This window comes from Panthera leo, chromosome F3 (genome assembly GCF_018350215.1).
Source record: "Panthera leo isolate Ple1 chromosome F3, P.leo_Ple1_pat1.1, whole genome shotgun sequence".
NCBI classification, from domain to species: domain Eukaryota; kingdom Metazoa; phylum Chordata; class Mammalia; order Carnivora; family Felidae; genus Panthera; species Panthera leo.
Window position 1 is genome coordinate 48848905 of NC_056696.1, and position 25738 is coordinate 48874642.

Below are 25738 nucleotides of genomic sequence, written 5' to 3' on the forward strand. Positions count from 1 at the left end.
AGTTCAGGCTGCTAAAACTAAAACACCATAGACTCAACAAACAGCAAACAGCGACCATTTATTTCTTATTGTTATTGAAACTGGAAGCCCAACATCAGGCTGCCAGCATGGGCTCTTGCTCAGGGCCCTCTGCATGGTTTAAAGAGGACTGCCTTCTTGTTATATCCTCACATGGTGGAGAGAGAGCTCTAGTCTCTTCATCCCTTTATTAGGTCACCCAGTGCATCATGGGGGCTGTACTCTCATGACCTAATAACCTCACAAAAACCCAATGTCTAAATACTGTCACACTGGTGATTAGGCTTCAACATATGAATTTGGAGGGGATACAAAGATTCAGTCCACTGCAGTGAGTATATTGACAGTTAAAAACACTGATCTGGAATTCCAAAGAAAGAAGTGGGAATCAAGCATAGGAGAGGAAGTGGGTGATATTGTGGGCACTGAAGATCAATCACTTCTCCCAAATAAAGAGAAATCAAGAGAATAATGAGGATGAGGCTTGGGACACTGAAGATTTCCAATTTATGGGCCGAAAGAAAGAGGAATGAGTAGAAGATTGAGAAAAGAAGTGATCAGGGATAAGAGGGGAATGAGAAAACTGCAGCATTGCAGAGACAAAGGCAGGGCAGTTTCAGGAAATAAGAGTTCAGCTACGTGACATGTTGGTTCTGTTGAGAAATGAATTTACAGGGACAAGAGGCAATATGGAACCCTGTAAGGGGCTTGTGTACTGGAGTCACCAGAACCTAGGTGTATTATCTGCTTTTGCCTCTTCCTAGTTATGATTCCGTAGGCAATTTACTTTCCTAAGCATCAGTTACTTAAAAGATAGAATAGAGTGCCAACCTTCCAAGTTATCTGTGAGGATTAAATGCAATAATAGCATACGGGAACCTGTCAGCACAGTCCTCAGTGTATAGTAAGGGCCTGTATCATCATCTAGCACAGCACTGTGTGGCTGGTGTGACTGACAAACTGAATTTCTACTTTAATTTTAATTTAAATTTTAACAGCCGCCAGCTAGTCTGGCCTAGAGTGAAGACTGGGCTGCTTATAAGAAGAGAGAACACCATTTGTCATATGACTTTCTGGAGGTGAGGGGTTTAGGCTGGAAGGATGCTCTGTTCCATGTGGTCTTTCAGGAATTCAGGTTCCTTCAGCTAAAGTCTCCTCTTCCTTTGCGTGTTTCATGCTTTCTCAGAACCAGGACTATGTTCCTACCTTTGGAAGGTGATTTCTTCCTTTTTTTAAAAAAATTTTTATGTTTATTTCTTTTTGAGAGAGAGAGAGAGAGAGAGAGAGAGAGACAGAGCATGAACATGGAAGGGACAGGGAGAGAGGGAGTCATAGAATCTGAAGCAGGGTCCAGGTTTTGAGCTGTTAGCACAGAGCCTGTCATGGAGCTCGAACTCATGAACCATGAGATCATGACCTGAGCCAAAGCCAGTAGCTTAACCAACTGAGCCACCCAGGCACCTTGGAAGGTGATTTCATTTTAGGTGATACACAACTTCTGCTCAGTTTCCATTGGTGCAAAATTGGCCACATGGTCTCAACTTGCTACAAGTCTGGCTATATGCCTAAATAAAACCAAATACTTTTAGAAAGAGGAGGATAGAGATTTAGAAACAATTAACAGTCCAACATAAAATGTGATAGAAGTACCCGGGTGGCTCAGTTGGTTAAGCCTGCGACTCTTAATTTCGACTTAGATCATGGTGTCATGGTTTGTGAGTTCAAACCCTGCATTGGGCTCCTCACTGACAGCATGGAGCCCGCTTGGGATTTTCTCTCCCTCTCTCTGCCCCTCCCCCTCCCATGTCCTCTCTCACCCGTGCATGTTCACACATACTCTCTCTCTCCAAATAAATAAATACACTTTAAAAAGTCATAAATATCAGTTACTTTGTTGTTAGTCCATTACAAGAGATATACTACACATTTTAGTAGTATGTGTCATTGGTATACTTCTTCAATTTAGAATTCTGTGATCACTCTCAGAGAGAGTAATCATGGTACATTTGTACTGGACCTGCTCGTCACATCCTAAAGGTCTCCAAGAAGAGACATTTGCAGATCCTTACAATGATAAAATTATTTTTTTGGTCAGGCTATATGCATGGTTTCATTGTCTTTTATTTGATGACCAACATCCATTCCTGCTCTTCTTTACTTAATGTGCTTCACTTTTCTTTGAAATAAATTTTCCTCAACTGTCAATATTCCACTTTGGGGGTGAAATTAGTTCCTACATGAGCTACTAGGGTGTACCTCCTGCAAGTGTAAAATTTTGGGGAGCAATTATCTTCTACTTGAGTTTCAAGAGTGGGGCCACACTGCCTAAAGTAATCAGTACATCACATTGTGTGCTAACAGCTATTGACACAGAAGTGGGCATGTGGAGCAAATATGTGCCATATGTGGGGAGTCTTTGGAATTTTGCTTGGGGTAATGAAGGATGTGAAGCTTGGGACCTGCTGAAGCTGTGAGTCTGGGCCTGCAGAAAGCCGCACCAGAGAGCAAAGATTGGATGTCGGAGGTATGTTTTTGATTGGTAAAGTCATATGTAATGCCTGTGTACTGACTGGAATTTTCAGTTAATGAGCCAAATTTTTAATTTTTTTTAACTCAACCTGAGTTGGGATTTCTTGATGTGTCAACTGAAAAATTCTGAGTCACACACAAAGAAATAAAGAGAAAAAATATCTTCATCTGCAGCTTTCATCCCAGGCTCCAGATTTTTGAAACATGCGGAAAAAGTTAGGTTTCATAATTGACTGAAAAGTTACTTCAGTCGTCAGTTTCTAGTCAGAAAACAGAAATCATTCTAGGAATTTCAAACAGAGGAAATCATTTTAGTGATTGGTTGCAAATTGATGAAAGGGTTGAAGGAAAAGAAAAAGGGACCAGTGAAGATATACTGGTATTAAAATATGCAGAAAACTTCTCCTATACCTGTACCTGAGGAATAAAAGGGGAAATAGCACTGCCAGAGTCCACAGTCACCTGGCAGGAGGACCGCACCGATTACGGGATGCCGGGAGACGCACTGTGTCTGACCCAGCACAAGCTCTGAATTTCGCCGTGCCGGTTAGAGCCAGAAGTGTGCTTCAGCTTACATCATATTTCCTTTGCAAACTATTAATCTCCAAGATGAAGTATGACTTTTGGGAGAAGGTTTTTAAAAGGAGATTTAATAAAATATATATTTCCTAGCACTGCATCCATGGCAACTGTTCAAGAACACAGTTTAGTTGCCCTTTCTGTTACTTGACTTGCATACCAGATATAGAAATATGGTCCTGAAGGAGCAGTCACTGCAAAACAAAACAAAACCAACAAGCAAAAAACACCTGAGAAAGAATGGAGATGTACTTGGATTAGTATACACTGCATAATGATGCTATTTGGTGTAATTTTTCTGGGCTTGCCTTTGAGAATGCTATTTTGACAGAGAAATTAAGTCATCATTTACCACAGAATGATCCAAAGAAAAATGAGCATTGCATCTCTCTGAAAATGCAAGTTGATGTAGGGAGAGGCTGATGGAATCAATGAATCACTTCCCTGATATATTTTTGCCACCTCAGCATAGATCATTAACCTAATGGATTATGTTTTGTAGTAGATGCATTTTTTTTGTCTGTGTACTAAAATAACATATAGAACCTTCCCATTTTAATGGTCACTTAACCTTCACTGTGTAAAAGGCTTAAGTGGATTTAAACATTTGTTTTAAAATCCATACCATCTATCTTAGATACTAAGTAGCTAGAAGATTTCCTTGGCTCTCCATTATGAGTAGCAACCATTGTTGGCTGGCGCGAAAACCTTTGGTTTAGATCTGAGGCACTTTTATTTTTGGAGAAATTGGGAAGTAGACAAGTTTGCCCTCAGAGTCCTATCTAGATTCTCTCATTTATTCCCCATCTTTCGGTCTTAGTTACTCCAATCTTTTTTTTTAATGTTTATTTATTTTGGGGGTGGGGTGGGGTACAGAGCTTCTGAAGTAGGCTCTGTGCTGACAGCAGACAGCCTGATGCAGGGTTTGAACTCATAAACCACAAGATCATGACCTGACCTGAAGTCAGATGCTCAACAGACTAAGCCACCCAGGCATCCCTAGATACTCCAATGTTAAAAGAAATTTCCAATAAAGGGATTTATAGTTATATTAAAGATTTGTGCTGCTTAAAAAAGTAGTCATAGTTTTAAAAAGATCCTAGTAAAAGGATAATTCTTATTTACAAAGAAATAAATCATTAATATTAGCATTTTACGTAGTTTACAAGTTATTTTGGAAAAAAACCTGGTAATTCATCCATTAATCAGGAAACATTTACTGAACACATATTTTAGGCCAGACTTTTTTTTTTCTGGAGTTTGGAGTGACAAAGGTAAATAAAAGAAGATCCTCCACTTCCCAGAGTTCACAGAGTAGTGAAGAAAATTTATAAATAATAGACAAACATAGGTCTAAATAATATAATAAATAATTATACAGTGATAACCTCTATGATAGAGGAGAAGTATAGGAAAAGTATAGAGAAAAGTATAGGGAACATCAAATACCCCAAAACACAAGCCTTGTTCAGAATGAATCTGGAAGGAAAGCCCTATGCTGAATTGTAAACTATAAGGAAAGTTGGAAATGGTGACTAATGCTGGGGAGCAACTGGGGGTGATCTGAGCATAGACGTAATCAGAAGCATACTTCATATGCAAATAGTGATGTTACCGGGCTGCCTCCAAGCCTTATTACAGAACTGTGGCTGTTGATAGAGAACCCTACCGGGGATTGTGGGTACACAAGTGAAACAGAAGAAGGAGTCCAAGTGTGTTTACAGAGAGCCCCCAGGCCTCTGCCAGGACAGCACGTTTTGTGGAAGGTGTTGATCCCAAATCCAACTTAGCCCCAAGAATGTTTAAGAGTCCACCTCAGTCTAGAGGCGAGAGAATAACAGGTAGGGTAGTTACGGGGATAGGGAGTGCACCATATCCCTCAAGAACATCATGCAGACGCCTGAGAACATGCATTCCAGAAGGACTTAGATCTATACAGCGGGACTTTTCCTGGGGAAGCCCTCCACATGCTTTTCCTTAATTCACAAGTTTTTTGCTTTGGGTTCTGTATCTGCACTATGACAAATGCATGCTCACTGACACAGCTCTCGAAGAGCAGGAAGCAGGTCACAGTCAGCCCACAATACTGCAAATAGTATCGAAATCGTTAGCCAGCTTGATGAGGCCCAGTTCTGCCAAGAGAGACTTCAGTCAGACTTCCTAATAAATGCTGAAGTTCAGTTTCAGTCAGCACATCCACCTGAAACCTGTTGTTTTAGGAACTGTCACCTAGCAAAAAGTCTGTGGATTGGCCAGAATTTTGATTGCCTATTTGACTCAAAGAGGTTGTTAATTTCTTAATAATGGTGGGATTTTAATAAAGAAAAATAGGAAAATTGAGCAAAGGGAGTGAGGCATAATGATTCCCAATCATTTCCCCATTTGTTTCTGTACTACAATTTCAAAGAAAATGAATCAATTAATCAAATAAAGATGTTTATTTTTAAATATACATTCCAAGCACACACGACTATGTGATATTTTCTGAGTATATCATGCAGTTTCATGACTTCATGCTTTTCTAGTTCCTTCTGTAAGTCTCTTGCCACATATCTGTCATTTGGAAATATACTCACTCTCCAGTGCTCAACTAAAGTGTCCCTGATCCGTTTGCCTTTCCTTGAGGCCACTTCAGGAAGGATTAAACACACCATGGTACATTTGCTACTAAATTTCTCATGCCACTTATTTGTATTCTTTTTGCTATTATAATTAGAGCTCTTCATGTCTTTCCTAATCTAGATTAAGCAACATTAATAATAGTACATTTATCGACTTCTGAACGGATGAATTCATTTAATCCTTAAAAGACTCCTGTAAGGTTGATGCTACTGTTGTACCCCCTTTTACAGATAAAGAAACTGAGACACAGAAGGGACTTTCTCAAGATGACTCTAGCAAGTTGCTGAGCAGGTTTCTAAATCCAGAAGTCTGACTATAGAAACTCTCTTAACCACTAAGCTCTAAATGACAGATTTTATATAAAAGAAAACTTTGTATACGTACACAAAACCAAAGACCACATTGTAAGGTGTAAAGCAGTAAAAGGGGACAATCCATTTATGGTGAAATATAATCATGCGTTTTCTCCTATGTTATCAAAATGCAGCAGCATGGTTAACTTGGCATCTATAGAAATAAATGGCACTTAGATACAGAGCATGCTTCATGGTAATTTTTCTTCTTTACTTGCATTTTGTCACTTTCTTTGGAATTAGGTCACAAACATACTCTAAAAACAGTCTCAAAGCAAGACTGAAACCTTCCGAAAATTAATTTCTTGATCAAAATGTTTTCTGGGAACTTACATTCAATTCTAGGCAACTTTCTTTAAGGAAAACTCCCAATATCTGTCTTCTAAGACTTCAAATCTGAGAGTTTTCTTCTCACCATCTGCTTGTTGATGAGAAGGAAGTTAATATTCAGTCATTTTTAGTTGCACTGCTTAATTTTTTTAATATATGAATCGTGCAATGTAGCTTTTGACTGGATTTATGTGTGTTGTTTCCGAGGAATTAATTTATTCTACTTTACTCATTTTTAATTTGTGCTCCTGGAAGAAACAAGACTCAAAATGCTAGATATTTTACAAGACATTTAAAGTGAATATGAATGTTAGTACCAAAATTTAGGTGAGACCAAGGACTCAAAAATCTGTTTAATTCTATAGCAGAAGCATGTGCTTTCATTTGAAAGAAGGAAACCTTTCTCTGTAAGTAGGAGCTACTTGCCAAAGCATGATGGCACCCTTGGCTATTGCCTCGGGCTCTACTTCTCGCTTCGGTTTTATCTTGATGTTGAGATAATGTTTTTCCATGGCATTAGATGGTCATGTTTACAATTATGTTTAGAAATTATTTTAAAGAAACACACATGCAAAAATAGATTATCTTAATGCAAAAGTTGTTTCTCTTTTCAAAGTTTTCCACTGTAGTTAGGGTGGTCATAAAAAATAACAGCAGTGAACAAAGTCTCCATAACCTCCACTTCTGGTATTGAAGGAAAAAAAAAAAAATATATATATATATAATGAAATCTATATAATGAAAAATATATATCTTACATAGTATAAATGTATATTTTACATAATATAGATATATATTTTATATAAAAATATATAAGCATATATAAGTAAATATATTGCATTCATGTAAAGCATTATAGAATTCCTCTAATTTTTAATAATTCTCTTACTAATCTTCCATGTGAGAAATCATGGAAAACTGCTGATGTGAGAATATATTCAGAATATTTTAAGCAAGGATTTTTTTTAACCCACTAGAAAAACACTCTTATGCTCAAGTCTCTAATTTAGTTATGTTATTAGTTACTATTATTGGTGTTACAGATCTGCTTCCCTTTGGAAGAGATAAAAATGGAAAAAAGTGTTTAATGATAATGTACAAAAAGCTAGAGACTATTAGTTAGATATAGGATGAGAAAAGTATTGATTGAGATGAAGACAAAAAACGAACTGGTATCAAACAAGGACATAACAGGTATGCATAATCATCATTCCAGAACTCTGATACTAAGTTAAAATCTGTATGTTTATTTATTTTCATTTTTTATTTTTATCTTATTTTGTAAAATGTTTATTTATTTATTTTGAGAGAGAGAGAGTGTGTGCATGTGCATGTAGGTTAAGGGCCAGAGAGAGAGGGAGAGAGAGAATCCCAAGCATGCTCTGTGCTCTCAGCGCAGAGCCCTACGTGGGGCTCAATCTCGAAAACCATGAGATCGTGACGTGAGCCGAGATCAAGAGTCAGACACTTGACTGACTGGGACACCCAGGCACCTATATTTTTAAAAATTATTTTATTGTTGAATAATAAAGTTGCCAATTATTATTTATTACTTTCTTGATTTTTTAAAAAGTTTTTATTTAAATTCCAGTTACTTAACATATAGTGTAGTATTGGTTTCAGGAGTAGAATATAGTGATTCATCACTTACATATAACACCCGGTTCATCACTAATGTCCTCCTTAATATCCTTTAAAGTCTGTATGTTTAAATTAATGTTGAACAAGACACAAGTAAGAAAGTGCTTTTATTGAACCAACTGAGCAACCCAGGTGCCCCACAAATCCCTTTGTTTAAAATAAAGTTTATCTATTTTGAGGGAGAGAAAAGAGCGGGGGAGGGGCTCAGAGAGAGGAAGAGAGAGAATCCCAAGCAGGCTCCTCACTGTCAGTGCAGAGCCCAATGGGGCTCAAACTAATGAACCATGAGACCGTGACCTGAGCCAAAGTCAGACACTTAACAAACTGTGTGTGCCCTCACACAAATCCCATTTATCCAAGCAGCCTGCATAGCTGTATTCTGGAGGTTCATCATTTCTTCCTGTCTTTGTTTCGTGGAATTATTAGTTAATGATATAGGTATTAATATCTATCTGTGTCCTTTGCAACCATGTAGTAAGGTTGCAAAGTCATAGCTCATGTTGTTTTTCACATTTTTATTTTCACATTTTTATTTTATTTATCTGTCATTCTTAACATTTTTGGGTTTCGTTTGTTTCTTTGGTTTGTTTTGTTGTTTTTTGTTTTTGTTTTTGTTTTTGTTTTTGTTTTTTAGAGAGAGAAAGAGTGCGCAAGCAGAGGAAAGGGAGAGGGAGGATCCCAAGTAGGCCCCATGCTCTGAGGGGAGACCAGTGCAGGGATTGGTCCCATGACCCTGGATCATGACCTCAGCTGAAACCAAGAGTCAGAGATGCTCAACTGACTGAGCCACCAAGGTGACTCCAAATACCCATCATTCTTAGCACCAAGTATAGGGTCTATCTTCTATGAGAATGTGTGACCCAACGTTCAAGAAATGAGCAGTATGGGCAGATAATAGTGGGGGAAAAGGAATTCAATAAAATCTGAGTGCGGGCAGAGCAAAATATTAGCTTTAAATATGAAAAAAATAACAACGGCCCAATTTTACAATGCATAGTTAAGTTTGAGATGTCTCATGACAGGACATACTGAATCCCACTGGAATCCATGCATACAAATTATTCTGATAACACTTGAATCAAACTGGTTTGCCCATAACAATTGCAACATAGTCATATATTATCATAACATATTCTTATCTCTGTCTTAGACAATTTGTATGGATGATTAAAATTAGTTTCCAAATGTTAACTCAAATGAAGGGCGTTTCTTATGCTATTTCATAGCATACTTAACTTCTCAAGTTGCAATACAGCATTTGAAATGTAGAACCATTTTTTCCCATGCATTGTTTATTTTTTCTACATGCTTGCTCATTCTTCTTTATCCTTTTACCCGATTCCTGTTCTATACCCTCCACTCAACATAGGCAACAATATTAATGTGCTTATTGTGTTTATTATTTTAAGTGTTCCTTTTCAAATGATCATTTTGTCTGCAGACTGAATATACACAAATAGGATTATATGACATAATTTACTTTTCAAAAAAGTAATCAATACATTTCTAAGATTATTTATCTTCCTAGATTTCCCTCTAATGTGTTGCTTCTAACTGCCTCCTGATATTTCATCATGCACTGCCACCACGGTTTACCCATCTATTCCACTCATCTCCATAAACAATCCTTCACTGAGCATCTATTTACATGTCATCTAAACTACCTTCGTGAAAATCTTGCTGGGATGTGTGATCAGGAGCAGATTGTATATATTTTATATTTAATTAAGTAATTCAAGACTGCTTTCCAGCAAGGTCTCACCAGTATAACTTTCCACAGTGGAGAATGAGGGCTTATACACGCCCAGCACTTTGTATTAGACAGCTTTCTAATAGAAAAGTGTTGTGTCCTTATTGCTTTAATTTGCATTTCCCTAATAACTATGATTTTGAGCATCACTCTTCTATTTGTCATCTCATTTGTTTTTCTCTGCTGGAAAGGATTTGACATGCCTTTGCTTATTTTTGTTTTTGGATTGCAGGGGTTTTGTTCCCTTGTTTTAGATTTATTTCTATACTTTTTTTCTTATTGGATTGTGTTTTGAAAAGTTTATTTAATACAAATCAAAACCACACTCAGATATCACCTCACGCCAGTCAGAGTGGCCAAAATGAAGAAATCAGGAGACTATAGATGCTGGAGAGGATGTGGAGAAACGGGAACCCTCTTGCACTGTTGGTGGGAATGCAAACTGGTGCAGCTGCTCTGGAAAGCAGTGTGGAGGTTCCTCAGAAAATTAAAAATAGACCTACCCTATGACCCAGCAATAGCACTGCTAGGAATTTATACAAGGGATACAGGAGTACTGATGCATAGGGGCACTTGTACCCCAATGTTTATAGCAGCACTCTCAACAATAGCCAGATTATGGAAAGAGCCTAAATGTCCATCAACTGATGAATGGATAAAGAAATTGTGGTTTATATACGCAATGGAATACTACGTGGCAATGAGAAAAAATGAAATATGACCTTTTGTAGCAACGTGGATGGAACTGGAGAGTGTGATGCTAAGTGAAATAAGCCATACAGAGAAAGACAGATACCATATGGTTTCACTCTTATGTGGATCCTGAGAAACGTAACAGAAACCCATGGGGGAGGGGAAGGAAAAAAAAAAAAAGAAAAGAGGTTAGAGTGGGAGAGAGCCAAAGCATAAGAGACTGTTAAAAACTGAGAACAAACTGAGGCTTGATGGGGGGTGGGAGGGAGGGCAGGGTGGGTGATGGGTATCGAGGAGGGCACCTTTTGGGATGAGCACTGGGTGTTGTATGGAAACCAATTTGACAGTAAATTTCATATATTAAAAAAAAAAAAGTTTATTTAAGAAATTATTTTTTTGGTTTTGGTCATAGTGATTTCCTAACATTTCTTCCAGTGAACATTTATTCTAGATTTAAATCTTTAGTCCATCTAAGCTTTCCATTTTTGCGTGGTATTAAGTAGGGATCCAGTTTTATATTTATCCATATAGTGAGCCAGTTTTTCTACACCAAACAATCTTTCATTTTCTAGTTGATCTGTGGGGTACCCTATTCATAGTGTATCTGTATGCAGGTCTGTCTGTGAGCTCTCCATTTTGGTTTATTGGTTCATTTGCGGGTTTTTGTTGTTGTTGTTGTTGTTGTTGTTTTGCACCAATGGCTTTTGAATTGGTCAGAGCAGGGTATGTTATGCTGTGGTAACAAACAGCTTGAAAACATCAGTGACTTAGAACAGTAGAGGTTTAGTTCTCATTCATGCTGCAGATCCCATGCAAGTCTGCAAGGAGCTCCAGTCGTCTCAGTTTCTCAGGAGCACAGCCTGTGGGAGCAACCTGCGATGTGTGTGCTGCTGTTCATGGACCACAGGGAAGGAAGGGCTAGAGGGTTTCATGTTGTCAATTCAATAAACGCTCCAGTGCAAAAGTGAAATATCTAACTTTGGCTTATAATTTACCCTCCAAAATAAGGGTTCAGGGAGCAGCATTCTTCCATGTGATCACAACCTGGAAACCCAGACGTGTTTAGTGAACAGGATTAATGACTGCTATAACTTATAATTTCTGAATATCATATTCTCTTATTTACACAGCCTTAATATACCCTCTCTTAATTTTCTCCTCTCTAAACACAGAGCTACTTAGTCCAATTTTTTCTAATCTCTTAATAGGGTCACTTAATAACCCCCAACATTTCCAAATTGCTCTCCAATTTGGCTTCCCTGCTTACAGGGTTACTTTTAACCCTGTCTATCTCCAATTCCAATTTATCACTTTCACTACTATTAATTTAATTATTCTAAATTCAATACTGATATTTTGAATAACCAGCTCAAAGCTGCTAATTTTCTCTCCTTGCCACTTGGAATGGCATGGTATATACATAGCCTTTCCCCCACTTGTTCTGCCCTCTCAAACATTTCTCCAGACACACTATGGTCCTTGTATTTACCCAAATGCACAGGAACATTTTATGCCTTAGTGTCTATGTCCAGTAGTTTTTTTTCCTTTGTGTTCTTTTCTCATTTGCTACTTTCTAAATTTTAGGATCCTTCATACTCTAATACTTGAATCATATTTTTTGTCAAAGTAATCACAGTGTCTTTTGCCCTTATTAACTTGGACAAACGTAATGTAAGTATCTTGAAGAAATATGTTACATAGGATTTGGCTTTATATTATTTCTGTCTAACATGTAGTTAGCATTCAGAAAATATTTTATTAAATTCAAGAGTGCATGAAAGAATAAGCAGGTAAAATATATTAATGCTCTTCATTTATGAATTCCTATAAGGTTCAGTTCTGGGGCCTTAGAACTTCTGGGACTTAACCAGAGTTATTCTTGAACCCCTCTGAAACTTTAGGAAATGTTGCCAGGTTTTTCCACTTAGATTAAATTTCTATTATTAATAAGTTGCCCTGACTTTGTAGAAGAAAGACTTTAGCAAAGACTTGGTGGAAAGATTCTATGGCTCAGTGCAATGGTTAGAACTTCTAAGCTAGGTGATAAGTGTCAACAGTTCTTCCTGTAAATCACTTGGAATTTCACATTAGATAATTCAGAAATTCCACATCTAGTATAAATGTAAAGGTAAAAATAGTATGAAATACACACACACACACACACACACACACACACATGCACTCTCACACACACACACAAATACTCCCATTATATTTCACATAATGTAGTTAGAAAATAAACCTTCCTAAGATATGTTTACAATGAGTTTAATTAGATGACCTAAAGCCAGGTGTTTTAACAATGCTGTAGGTATTTTACATTTAGGAAAATATGTTATAAACAAACTGTTAAATATATCTTCTTCCAAAGGATACGAGATCCCAAAGAGCCATTGATTTGCACATTGCTTAGCAACATAATCATAACATTTCTAACATTTAGAAACTGAGAATGCAAAAGATATAACCCTATAGTTGTTTCCATGTCCTGTTGTGGGGTATGGAGACCATTTTTTCTATTGTATGCAATAAGCAACTTAAAAAAATACAGTCCAGGCAATCCATTTGCATGAAGTTTTATTAAAGGGCATATTTTTGAATAGTTTTGAGAGTTTCTCGCACTCTTATTTCTTATTAGATTTTCTATGACCCCATGTGGGAGGAATGGCTAAAATCTGGGAAGAAAGAGTTAGAATTTGAAGTGACTTTGACGTATTTGAGAAATGGTTAGTGGTAATTTTTGTGTTACTTTCATTCTCCAATGCAGTGCTTGATCTGACTGCTAAAAACAGAACAAAGAAAATTCATTTAAATTTGAGCAAGAGTAATTTGGATCAAGCAAAAGAAAAGTCTTTTAATGGTTCAAAGAGAAGTTAGACATAAAAGTGGATTACTCATGAAAGCCATACTTTTCCATTCACTGAATTAAATATGGACAAACCATGATTTGGATCAAAAAGTTAAGATATGGATAATGGAGTAAAATCAATGGCCAGACTCTAAATGACTATTTCCTCTTTTGCTTACTTTGCATATCAATGTTTTCTTGCTATTAGGTACATAAAATAATTAACTCCAGGAAAATAAATACATATTATGTACATATGCAATGATTATTTTAATAAAATCATAATGGGGCGCCTGGGTGGCTCAGTTGGTTAGGCGACCGACTTCGGCTCAGGTCATGATCTTGCAATTCATGAGCTGGAGCTCCGCATGGGGCTCTGCGCTGACAGCTCAGAGCCTGGAGCTTGCTTTGGATTCTGTGTCCCCTTCTCTCTCTGTCCCTTCCCCTGCCCACACTCTATGTCTTTCTGCCTCTCAATAATAAATAAACATTAAAAAAATTAAAAAAAATAAAATCATAATGGTTAGTGTTTATTGTAAACTAGAAGACTTTGGAGGAGTGGTTTAGCTGAAATCTCCACATGACCTACATGATAGAGACAAACCAAACACTCAGGTTTCTCTCTTTGAAAGTTTGGATATAAAAACACAGAATCATATGTTTTAGGGGCAAAAGTTGACCTATACACAAACTATCAGCAGCTTTTTGCTGGTGACACTGTATAATAAAGAATTTGGCCTTGGCCAAACAGACGTTGACCCTTTGCCCTTTGCTTCTAAGAGGCAACCTATGTTATACGAGAGGGAAGTACTTTTATTTAGGTTGGAGAATGACCACACACAATAGTCATAGAAAGACCTACTGAGTGATTTTTAGTGGGAACTCTGGATCATTCACAAATCAGTGGGCCCGGAGAATGAGTTCCACCATGTGGGCAAATAATCTATTAATGCCTACCTGATCAATCTCCAATAAAGACTCTAGACATCGAGACTCAGGCAAACTTCCCTGGTTAGCAATACTCTGTGTACATTGTCACACATCAATCTGGGAGGGTAATGTTTCCTGTGGACAACAGAAGCTTCAGATTTAGAACACTTCAAAACTCTGTCTTATGTGTCTCTGCCTGTGACTTATTCTTATTTGTACACTTTCAATGTAACAAACCATACCATCCCCATGGCTATAATGGCTTTGAATGAGTTCTATAAGTCCTTCCAGAAAATCATTTAAACTGAGGGTAGTTTTGGGGAACTCCTGAGAGTTAGAAGTGAGAGCAGTCTTAGTATGGTGCTCTCAAAATTTGCATTTTGGCTAGCTCTAGGTAGACAGAATGAAGAGCTTTATGAAGAAAGATGGGGTATAGATTTGGAGGGGAAAACTTTCATAATTATAATATTCATAATTATAAGGGACTCAAAGTCCTAGCAGCTTCCATTCATGGTGGGGTAATATCATTTTTGCAATTTTTCTACCTGAAAACAAAGTAAAATTCTTCATCACCATTATTAGTATTGTTCATGTCAGTTAGGGGACAGGAGAAAATTAATTAATATAAAACCAAGTTGCTACAGTTTCCTCTCCTATGAAATAGAATTTGGATTAGTCAATAAAAGAGCTAGAGCACCACCCACAGAAGTGGAATGTGATATTACCATAAAACAGACCCAGCAAACATTGTGTGTCATTTAAAATAGTGGGCTGTACAAACTATTAGGCACTTTGTTAGTTGCTTTACATAGGCTATTAATTTTTCATTAAAATAACTGAGATATATGCTATTATTATTCCCCTTTAGTGAGGATAACATTGAGAAAAACAAAAGTTAAGTTACTTGTTTATTGATCCAGCATGTCCACTGAAAACTTAAAAAGCACCTAAGACATTTTTTGGGTGGTGTTAGAGGGAAGTAAAACACTGTTACTTTCCTCTAGTGTGATATAGTTATGTCTTGGTGCCTGGGGACATGTGGGAGTCACCAGTGAAAACAACACAGAATCTGCAAAAGAGAGATTAGAAATTCTCAAGAACCAAAACTCTTCTCTTCAATAATTTACACTTCAAAATGCAATTTTTCTTTTATAAATTTACCTTTCCAATGTATATATTTTTAAAAATTCAGTTGCATATTTTATTATATATGCTTTAATATATTTTTATTTGTCCTGTATGTGTTCTGCATGGAACTTTATTTCATCATTTAAAGAAACTAGGACAAATGAGAAATAAAATGAAGAAAACTAGCATAGAGAAAATAATGAGGTTAACACAATAAATCATGCTTTTGAGGTCTTACTTATGGAAATGTTAGGCTTGCCATGTTATCTATAAATGTTTCTGGGTATGCTCCTCAAATAAAATAATATAGTTAGTTTGGGATTCTACATATCAACTTTGTTTATAAGCTTGATAGAGGAAATATAAAAAGATATAACTAAAAAATATATATTCTTCATTTAAAAAAATGTCAGAGAGATTTCCAGATTTTAAGGTAATCATGAGTACCCCATAGTACAAGGTTGTTAGAAGCAGCTCCATCCTCTTTTGTGTCTAAATGTTAACTTATAAATAGTGCTTTCAGGGAAGTTTGTCAACTCTGGATCAAGGTAGAGGTAAAGGTACAATTTCTGTATGTGTTCCTTCCTCTTCCACTGACTTGATATAGACAAGCTTGATAATCTTGGAAGTCATGGGTTCTTAAGATGGAGGGATTCTAGATCTCTGAAGATCTCTCTAGATCACTTGGATTAGAACTGGTCAGGAGTAATTAATGTGACCAAAAAATAAACTTCTATTATGTTTAAACAATTATATACAGTAGTGTTACCCTAATTAATACACCCTTTTAAAGATATTTCTCAACATGCGGTTTGTAGATTATGTCATTCACACATTTATTCAATCATTCATTAACTTATTTTAAAATTTGTATTATTAAATGCTTTATTACTTTACAGGAAGATGAAGCAACAATATAAAATTAAGTAAATAAGATTATTTCAGATAGATTTAAGTGCATTTAAAGAGATATAGAAAGAAGTAATTTTTTAAAGGTATAAATAGTATTATGCGCTATGTTATGGTCATTGATCCCTGTGAGAATTGGAATAAGAACTGGAGATTGAGGAAGAGTCAGTCAAATAGATACATAGTCAAGAGTTTTCCAGGAAATGAAATTAATGTAGGAGTTATAAATTTGAAGTACTTGAGAAATAAAAAGAGGATCAGCATGCAAACTAAGCAGAACTTGGTAAAAAAGCAAAACTGAAAAGGTAGGTGAAGGCTAAATAATAAAGGAGCTTATATGTCAAGAAAGGGAATTTGAATTTTCTGTACATGCAATAGAATACCACTGGAAGAGAGTTACAACACTCAATTTAAATTTTTTTCCAAGGGCCCACTGTTGCTGCTCAGTAGAAAATGGATTATATGTTCAAAAAAGTGAAAGGAATGAAGCAGTGAAGAGGCCATTGCAGGGTGATAATATTGAGGGATATTTGACTGGGGAAATGCTGGAGAAGGAGAGGATTGAGGGGACCAGAGATGTATTTTGCAGTTAGGGACTCTATGTAGCTTGTTAAGAATGAGATGTGAGGGGTAAGGGAAAGGGATGAATCAAAATGACCCATCTTCCATGGCTTGAGAACCTGGGAAGTCAGTGATTTCATTTACTAATACAAAGAAACTGGTGTAGAAACGGATTGGGGAGAGCAATGTTCAGTAACTGGGTTTGGGACATGATTAAATTTGAGTTATCCAGCAGACATTTAAGTAAGGGTCTTGCATAGTCACTGGATATGCTCACAGCAAAATCTTGCTTAGCAAAAGATTACTTAAACAATCAATCTTACTGCATTGAAAGCTACCTGGAGATATTGGTCCACTTAATACTTATTATTTCCAGCACCAGGTCTGGCACATAGATGGTAGGAACTCATGACTTGCAGAGTAAACAAATGCTAGGTAAATGGAGGAATTTATTGTTCATTTGTTAAGGTAACACACATAAAAACACACACACACAAACACACACACATTCCTTATCATGGTAATCAACACAATGTAGTGATACAGTGTAGAATGCCAAGATTGATATTCCACTTTTGCTACTCACTAGGTAAGTGGACTTAGGAGGTTATAAAACACATGGTTTCTACCTCTTTAATATAGAAATGAAAATACTGCATTAGTTCCACTTCCAGGATGGTGACATGAGGAACTCTGTGGAAAGCTGGTGAAAATTATAAGAACAAAACCAAAAAACTACCTTTCTACCATAGGACAATAGGAAATTGTCCTATGTGCATAGAGCGAATCAAGAAACACTTATTCAAGAAAATCTACTAAACCTCAATAAGAACAGCAAAAATGTTGTGGCTTTGAGTCAAAACTCATTCTCTCTTTTTCCAGCCTACAGCTCAACTTGATAGAAGCTCAACTCTGGGAGGGTGTAACTAAAAAATGGGGCTCCCTCTCCCCTCAGCTCCTAATCATGATTTACCATACTTCCCTGACAGGGACAAGCCACAACATTCCTTATTCTCTCTATGCTGAAGAACCTAAATTCCTGGTGAGTGTGGTCAAGAGGTCAGGGACTCCCTTCCTCCACCTATCCCTCACCCATAGAATGGAGGCCGCACTCAAGGTGTGCAGCCTGAGAACCCTGATGCCCCGGTTGCCTTCATTCCAAGGTACTCAGAGGGCAAAGTTTCCACTCTAGAAGAGACAAGACAAGAAGATCAGAGGCTACTGCCCCACTCGGTGTCCAGAGTAAGGGCTCAGAGATTTTGCTCAGAGGGTGAAATAATCCATAAGAGTACATATTTCTGAAGCTTTCCCCAAGGAACTGACTTTATTTAAAACAGAGTGTGTGGAAATACTATGTGGAAGGCTAATGGTGCTCTAGAAAAGCAATAACTTCTCTTAATTGTGAACAGCAAGTTAAATGTTAGGTCAGATAGTTCAACAGAGAAAGGGGAAATGAGACAGCGAAGAGGCCTGCTAGGGTCAGAACAAATTTCAGACTGGCCTCAAAAACTACCCCTTCCTGAGTTTAACTGAAGCAGACTGTTGATAAACATGTATACAGGGCATTGCTGAAAATAATAGCCAGCCATTAATTAATGGGGTCTAACTTATAGGTGAGGCAGTCACTTTAACAGAGAAGTTACGGAAAGGGAGTCAAAGACAACCCTGCTAATACTGTCATTTCAGGTGACATGCCTAAGGACCCATCCTCTGAGGAGACACATAAAGGCTTTACATTGTGACAGAAACAGAAATAGCTAAATAACAAAACAAAATAGAAGCGAACAACAAAAATAGGTTCCCTAGAGGGATGGGAGGCAACAAGTATACAGAATTGCTACAATGTATGACCTAATTTTTCCAATTTTTTGGCAAAAAAAAAAAATATGAGACATGCAGAGATGGGAAATTGTGGCCCACATATAGGAAGAAAGCTGGCAACAGAAACTGTTTATAAGAGGGACTAGATGTCAGATTTAACAGAAAAAATATTTCCAAATAGTGGTTATAAGCCATTATAAATATGTTCAGAGACTAATGGACATAATACTTAAAGAAATAAAGGAACTATATATATATATATATATAGGAACTAAGCAGTGTAGTTGAACTGGTAGGAGAATCAGTGAACTTCAAGATAGATCGATAGAGATTGTGCAGTCTAAAGAATAGAGGGAAAATAGAATGAAGAAAAATAAAGGGAGCTTAAGATAAATGTGGGAACTTACCCTTGAAATTTTTGATAATATTGAGCTCCATTAAAAAGAGATCACAAATTAATGTTTATGTGTAAAGTTTATCAGCTCATCATTTAGTTTTAAGTTGTCCAAAATTTTACATAAATAAGAGAAGAATATTGGTGCAATATATCAACAAATAATTTTGGACCCTTACTCTGTGCCCAGTGGGCATCAAAGGATACAAAGATAGAAAATATGACATTTGTCTTCAAATTACTTACATTGTTTTCAAGGACACAAATTGGGTGCCTGGGTGGCTCAGTCAGTTGAGCGTCTGACTCTTGATTTCAGCTCAGGCCATCATCCCAGCATTGTGGGATTGAGCCCCATGCCTGGCTCTGTTCTGAGCATGGAACCTGCTTAAAGATTCTGTCTCAAAAAAAAGGGTGGGGGGAGACAAATTAGATACACATGGGAGAAGCAGATAATGGTAAAAAGGTTAGCATTAAAAGCTTACAGTGTTGTGTAGACACTAATGTAATGAAAATTTCAAGAAGTTATTATTGAGGAAATGTTAGAATGCTTCCTGCAAAGCAGATTTTTCAAAAGACTTTAAAGATCAGATAAGATTTGGACATGTGGAAAAAATGGAGGAGGATGTATGCTGACCATGAAGAATTAATGATTTGGACACCCAAATGATGAATTTGGTCCTTTTCCTTGCAAGAGTCTGAAATCTGTGAAGCAATGTGTTGATAGAGATGTGGACAAATCTATGTTTTTGAGAGGATAACTGATATTTTACTTGACTTATTATAAATTATGGGAAACCAAGATGGAAGTAAATTGGCCATGAATACCACCGAAAATTCTTAAAGAAATTTATGGGATTTATTTTCTTTAAAGTTCTTTTCATAAGCTTACATACACAAATTCAAATCATAATCTGTGGGCAGATAATTGAAGCTCTTGGTTTCTTTTATTGAAGATAACTTCACTAGTTTTCTGTAACATCACAATAGTTTCAGCATTGCTTAATCACACCAAGCTTCAGCATTTAAAGCCCTTTACATAATATAATTTTACTACGGCACAAATTAAAGTTTAAACGTCTTTTCCAACAAGTATATAAAACATACGAGGCTACAGCACCATTTAGAAAGTGCAGGAGTAATGTGACCATCAAGACTCATTCCTTTTAATGTTCTGGTTCTCCCCAAATAACGTCTACTTACTATTTGAATTACCTTGGTTGTTTGCCTGAGCTACTTGAACTAGTAAACTATTAAACACATTTTCTTCTACTCAGAAACAAACACTTCTTTCTAATTTCTGTTCTGAGGTTTCCAGTTTTTTAAATATTCCCCTTCTTTGGAATTGTCATAAACAATATATTAAGCTAATGATATTAATGATTTGTTCTCTCTTCTGCTTTTCAGAGCTGTGGCAGGCTAGTTAATCTTCAGTGCAATATGCAAATCGAGTTTCTGAATTTGGCATGCAAATGAACTTGAGAGGTAAGTGTAAAAGTTAACTTCAGTAAAAAAATCAACGCCCGCCCAGGCCTTCATATTTCAGGGTTAGTGTGTTGAATCCATATTCGAATTAGTTGTATTTAAGAAATATTATTCAATTTTGATTTATTTATTTATTTATTTATTTATTTATTTATTGTGCTGAAATATTTACTTTGAGTCTAGGTCTCTTAAAAGACACATATTTCCAAAGACCCTTCAAAATACCTCCACTAGTGATATAAGTAAATCTATATGAGTTTTGCATTTTAACTGCCAGCTACTAAGAAAAGTGAGGAGGACTGCATGAAAGAAAAACAATCTTGGATTAACATTGATTCTTTATTTGTCTGACTTTCAAGGAAAGTGGTCCTTTTTAGGACCTTGGTTTCAGTCATTGAAATTATTATTAGTGCAAACTTTTTGGAAATCAAACTACATTTATTAATTAATTTGCTCCCACAGGTACTAAAAACAAAGAAGAGAACATTCTGTGCAATCCCAGTTGTAATTACTGTTTGAAGTTTAAAACTGTCAGGCTATTTTAAAAGTTAATTTCACAGATAATAAGCCCTTAAACAGTAGTTATTCTATCACTGGAATGAAATTACATACAAAACTTAAATAAATTTTTCTTTGATTTTACAGAGATAAAATTGGGTATGGCATGAACATTTGATGATATAGCAAATGTAGCTTGCAAACCATTTTCATTGATTGTATATCTGGTTATAGGTTGGATTCCCTGGGAAGTCGAGTTTGAGATGGGGATTAGTGCTTAAGATGTTTATTAAGGAGTGCTTGGGGGATCAACGCTGTGAAGGGAGAAAGGAAGCAGATGTAGGCAGATGTTCAACTGTGAAGTCATCCCAATAAAGGCCTCCGCTAACCCCCACAGGGACATCAAAAGTGATATTCAGAATTGTCTCATGTAACATCAAGGGATCTAGGCCTTTCCCTCTTTCATGTGTATCAGTTATTAAATGAAGAATGCCTTTGGATGAAGGCATGAGCTTAGACAGACCAGTATTTTCATCTAAGGCAAGCTATAGAGACGTCTGACAGTGACAGCAATCCTTTGGAAGGACTCCCAGCAAATAGGGCAATATTGACTTTATTGTGGAGCAGAATCTGGGAGGGCTTATGCAATGACCAATTAAAGAATCATAGTGCAGATCCCTAGTGTTCTGGAGCAAGGCCATACCAACTAAAATGGAGAATTATATACTTTTTGGAAATCAGTTTCTGTGTTGCCTGGCCATGGTACAGATAGAGTGTCTGAACAGTGAACACTCAATAACCACGAAGCCAGAACTATTAGTCATGAGGTGTATTCTACTGGATCTACCAGGTCAAAAATTTGGGCAGGCCCAGCAGGTACAGTTCACCCCTACCTTCTGGCCTAGGGAGGTCCCATCCCTGCATCTTTTCCCACCACTGATACCTCCAAAACAATAGGGTCTAATATGTCAAATGGCTTCAGCCACAGAGCTGCTTGCACCATGATCTGGATTTGCTGCAGAGCTCTTTCTTCCTTTGGATTTTATACATATATTAGAGCTTTTCATATTATCTTTGTGGGGTATTGGTCTGCTTGAACTGTCATAACGTAATACAGTAGCCTGGGTAGCTTAAACAACAGAAACATTATTATTATTATTATGCCTAATAGGTATAGAGGTTAGCAACTCAAGATCAAGATACCAGGAAGATAGATTTCATTATGAGGCTGCTTGGCTCGTAGGTTGCCACCATCTCTCTGTGTGATCTCTTCTTTGTGCACACACAGGGAAAGAAAGGTTGAGTGAGCTTTCAGGTATCTCCTCTTATAAGGACTCTCATCCTATCAAATCAGGGCCCCATCCTTATGGCCTCAATTAACCTTAATTACCTTCTTATGGGCCCTATCTGCAAATACAACATATTGGGGGTTAAGGCTTAAGCATATGAACTTGAAGTGGAACACAATTTGTATTTTCTTTTATTTTTAAAAGTTTATTTATTTTGAGAGAGAGAGAAAAGGAGAGAGGGAGGCAGAATCCCAAGCAGGCTCCATACTTGTCAGCACAGAGCTTAACATGGGACTTGAACTCACAAACTGTGAGATCATGACCTGAGCTGAGATTAAGAGTTGGACGCTTAACTGACTGAGCCACCCAGGCACCCCCACAATTTATATGTTTTATATATTTATTTTTTATATTTTATATATTTGCAATTTGTATTTTACCTATTCCCTTCAGACCATGACCTCAGAATGTACTCTCCCAGACTCTGCTAACACATATATTCAAGATCCTTTGCTGTTCTTTCATGATATACCCTTTACTCACTTTGATCAGCATGTTCCTCTTTGACTCTTACCACCAATTATTGGCATAATAACCATGAATGGAAGAAATTCATAATGGAAACACTTGTTTTCTGCAATAAGTTTATGAAAATGGGAGTTCTAGCTCTTAACTTGGAGGATGGGCCCATTCTTTGTGTCCAAATGGTTCACGGAAAGCTGGAAATTAAAAAAAAATGAGAGGATGAGATAAAACCAGGTTTCAAGGCTGTATTCTTTCTCAACCAGGACTCTGAACTTAGGCAAACCTGCCTGGTTTGGGAGTTTCACCTCTTTGGAACTCAGCTATTCTTACGGTGGAGTCCTGGGTTTGATGATCATTGTCGGATAGATAGAAAGCAATCTAGCTCCAACATCCCATCTCAATATTTGTATTTTTGGAACACTCCTGGTTCTCATAACAACTGTTGCATGCTGGATTCCCTGGGGGTTAGATTATGAGGTAAATGTTACCATACAGTATTTTATTATTAGGAAGTGCACTTAGTACACGGGTAGAAGGGTGAGGAAAGAAGCCAGATTGGGCAAAAAGGGAAGTTGAGCTGAAATGCAGATCAACAGAGGCCTACATTGACCTTATAAGGTGCTCTGCAGCTGAGATGAGTCTTCAGAATCATTCCAAGATGGATGAATGGGCTGGACTTTCACCCTCACTTTGGTCAATCATTGATTGCAGCCTGCCTTTGGAAAGAGGTATGATCTTAGGTCACTTTTCTTTATCTAAGCCACTAAGAGAGCTGAGAGTCAAAGGTCATTTCTTGGCAGCATCCCCATAGGTGGGGAATAGTGAGTCCATTTCTGAAGGGGCATATAGCAGCAAATTGCAGCATCATCACATGTTGCCACTGGAAAAATGCTGGGGTCATGAAACCAGTTTATGGCACATTTTAACTTCTATTTCTGGCAATCATTTCCTCTTTCTTGCTTCCTCCTTCTTTCTTTGGTGTCTAAAGACATCTATGCCCCTTAAGACCATTACATAAGAGATTTCATAAATATAGAGGCAAAAGGAATGAGCCTGAGCATTCACAAGAAAGAAACCTCACAATTCTACCTTTCCTCTAAAGTATCATGTGTAGGACTGTCAATCTCCACCTGCAAGGTTACATGAAGTGTTAGACTACCCTTAGCCACTTGGTTAAAATTTCCTCACCCATGAAGACTCACTTCAACTATGATCTTCCATAACAACCCTTGCTTATTTCTCCCTTAAACTAGGTTTTGTTTATGTGCATGCATTACTTTTATAAATATAAAAATTTGAATTAAAAATTAGCATTTAACATTTTAGGACTAACCCTAGATAGTCCTGGTGGGGAAAACTTCTGAGAAATTGAGCTTTACCTTACTCTGTCCTAAAGAAAACAATCAAAGGCATTTTGGAAATGTTACCTGTTACCTTTTCCCATTAGGAAGGTAGGCAGTCATTTGCCAGAAAAGTTGGCGGAGATGCTAGGATTGTATAAATGTCCTGCAGGAATGACAAAAGATGTTTCAGGGAATGTTCCCAGAGGGATATGGTGAACAATATGTCTCCACATCCAGCTCACCCTCTCCGTATTATAGGTTGTTGGATTTACCCCTGGTGCAGGGGAAGGACATGATTTGTCTAAGCCAACCAAGTGATACCACTCCCTTTCCCTTGTTGATTTCTTTTGAAAAAGTGATTTCTTAGCTAATTAGCATATGGCATTTTAAATCTACAGGGATTTATTTATTCAAGAATAAGCACACAACCTGATATTGGCCAATGAGATGTGAAGTTAAGTTAGGTGGGGATTTCTAGGAAAGAAGATTCTAAGATCTCATTAGAGAGTTTCCAGAAATGACTCTATTCTCTTTCTTTGGACATTGAAGTTTATGGATTTAAATTTTTTTTCAGTTCCCAACTCTTAAAAGAGACTGATTATTCTGCAACTATCGTGATAAGAATCCTACAGAATCAGTTTTAAGCTATTAAATTAAACAGAGACAATACTGTTCATTGACCATACTTCTGAAAATTAACTAATGGCACCCACCCTGTCTCTGAACATTGGAAGGTCAGGAACAGCCATACTCCAGGAGCCCAAAGGCAAGGCTTCACTAATGTCTAAAGGAACAGTCCCACCTCTGACAGCCCACCAATCTCTGAATTCCATGCTTCCTAAAACACTGTATAGGATCAACTTTCCTCAGAGAGAGTCTGCATAAAAAGACAGTTCTTCCTTGCTTACTTAAACAATAAGCTTTCTGTTTCAGATATTGAATGCTGGTCTCTTCCTTCAACAGGATCCAGGAAAAGCCATTTTGTATCTGTGAAGACTGAGGATTAAAGCAACACAGAGAGATGTTTATAGCCAAGAGAAATAAGAAGATACTGATTGAGCTGGAACGACTGGAGTAGGCTCATTTAGAAATATCTCCTTCCTTTGGATTTCCAGCTTTGTGAGCTAATAAATTCTGTCATTATTTAAGCCAGTTAAGTAGGTTTTCTCTTACTTGAATGCTATGCAAGCTAACTGATAAAAGAAGTGATGTTTAGGCTAATTCCTGAAAGATGTATTGGAGCTAATGAACAAAGATAGGTGGAGAGGGCCTTGGAAGCAGAAGGAACAGCAACTAGAAAGGTAAAGGAAGGAATAAGAACAGCTGTGTTAAGGAACTTTAAGTACCATTACTCAATGTAGTGGAATTATGAATGTATGTGGAGAACTGGGGAGAGAGAAATTATAAAAGTTATGAAATTAAAATACAGTTTAAGAAAAAAATAGCACATCTAAATCTCTTGTATTCTTATATTTATTCTTATAAGAATCTCTAG

General features: G+C 37.0%; 1 long non-coding RNA gene across 2 annotated transcripts; it reads left to right on the top strand.

The window, feature by feature from the left end:
* Nucleotides 1-322: 322 nt before the first annotated feature.
* Nucleotides 323-25362, top strand: LOC122212453. Of its 2 annotated transcripts, none has more exons than XR_006199148.1 (4): nucleotides 323-349; nucleotides 2380-2542; nucleotides 20511-20588; nucleotides 25207-25362. It is a non-coding gene; the product is annotated as an uncharacterized LOC122212453 (long non-coding RNA). The 2 variants fall into 2 exon arrangements; XR_006199147.1 differs by lacking the exon at nucleotides 323-349 and adding an exon at nucleotides 1029-1097.
* The last annotated feature ends 376 nt before the right edge of the window (nucleotides 25363-25738 follow it).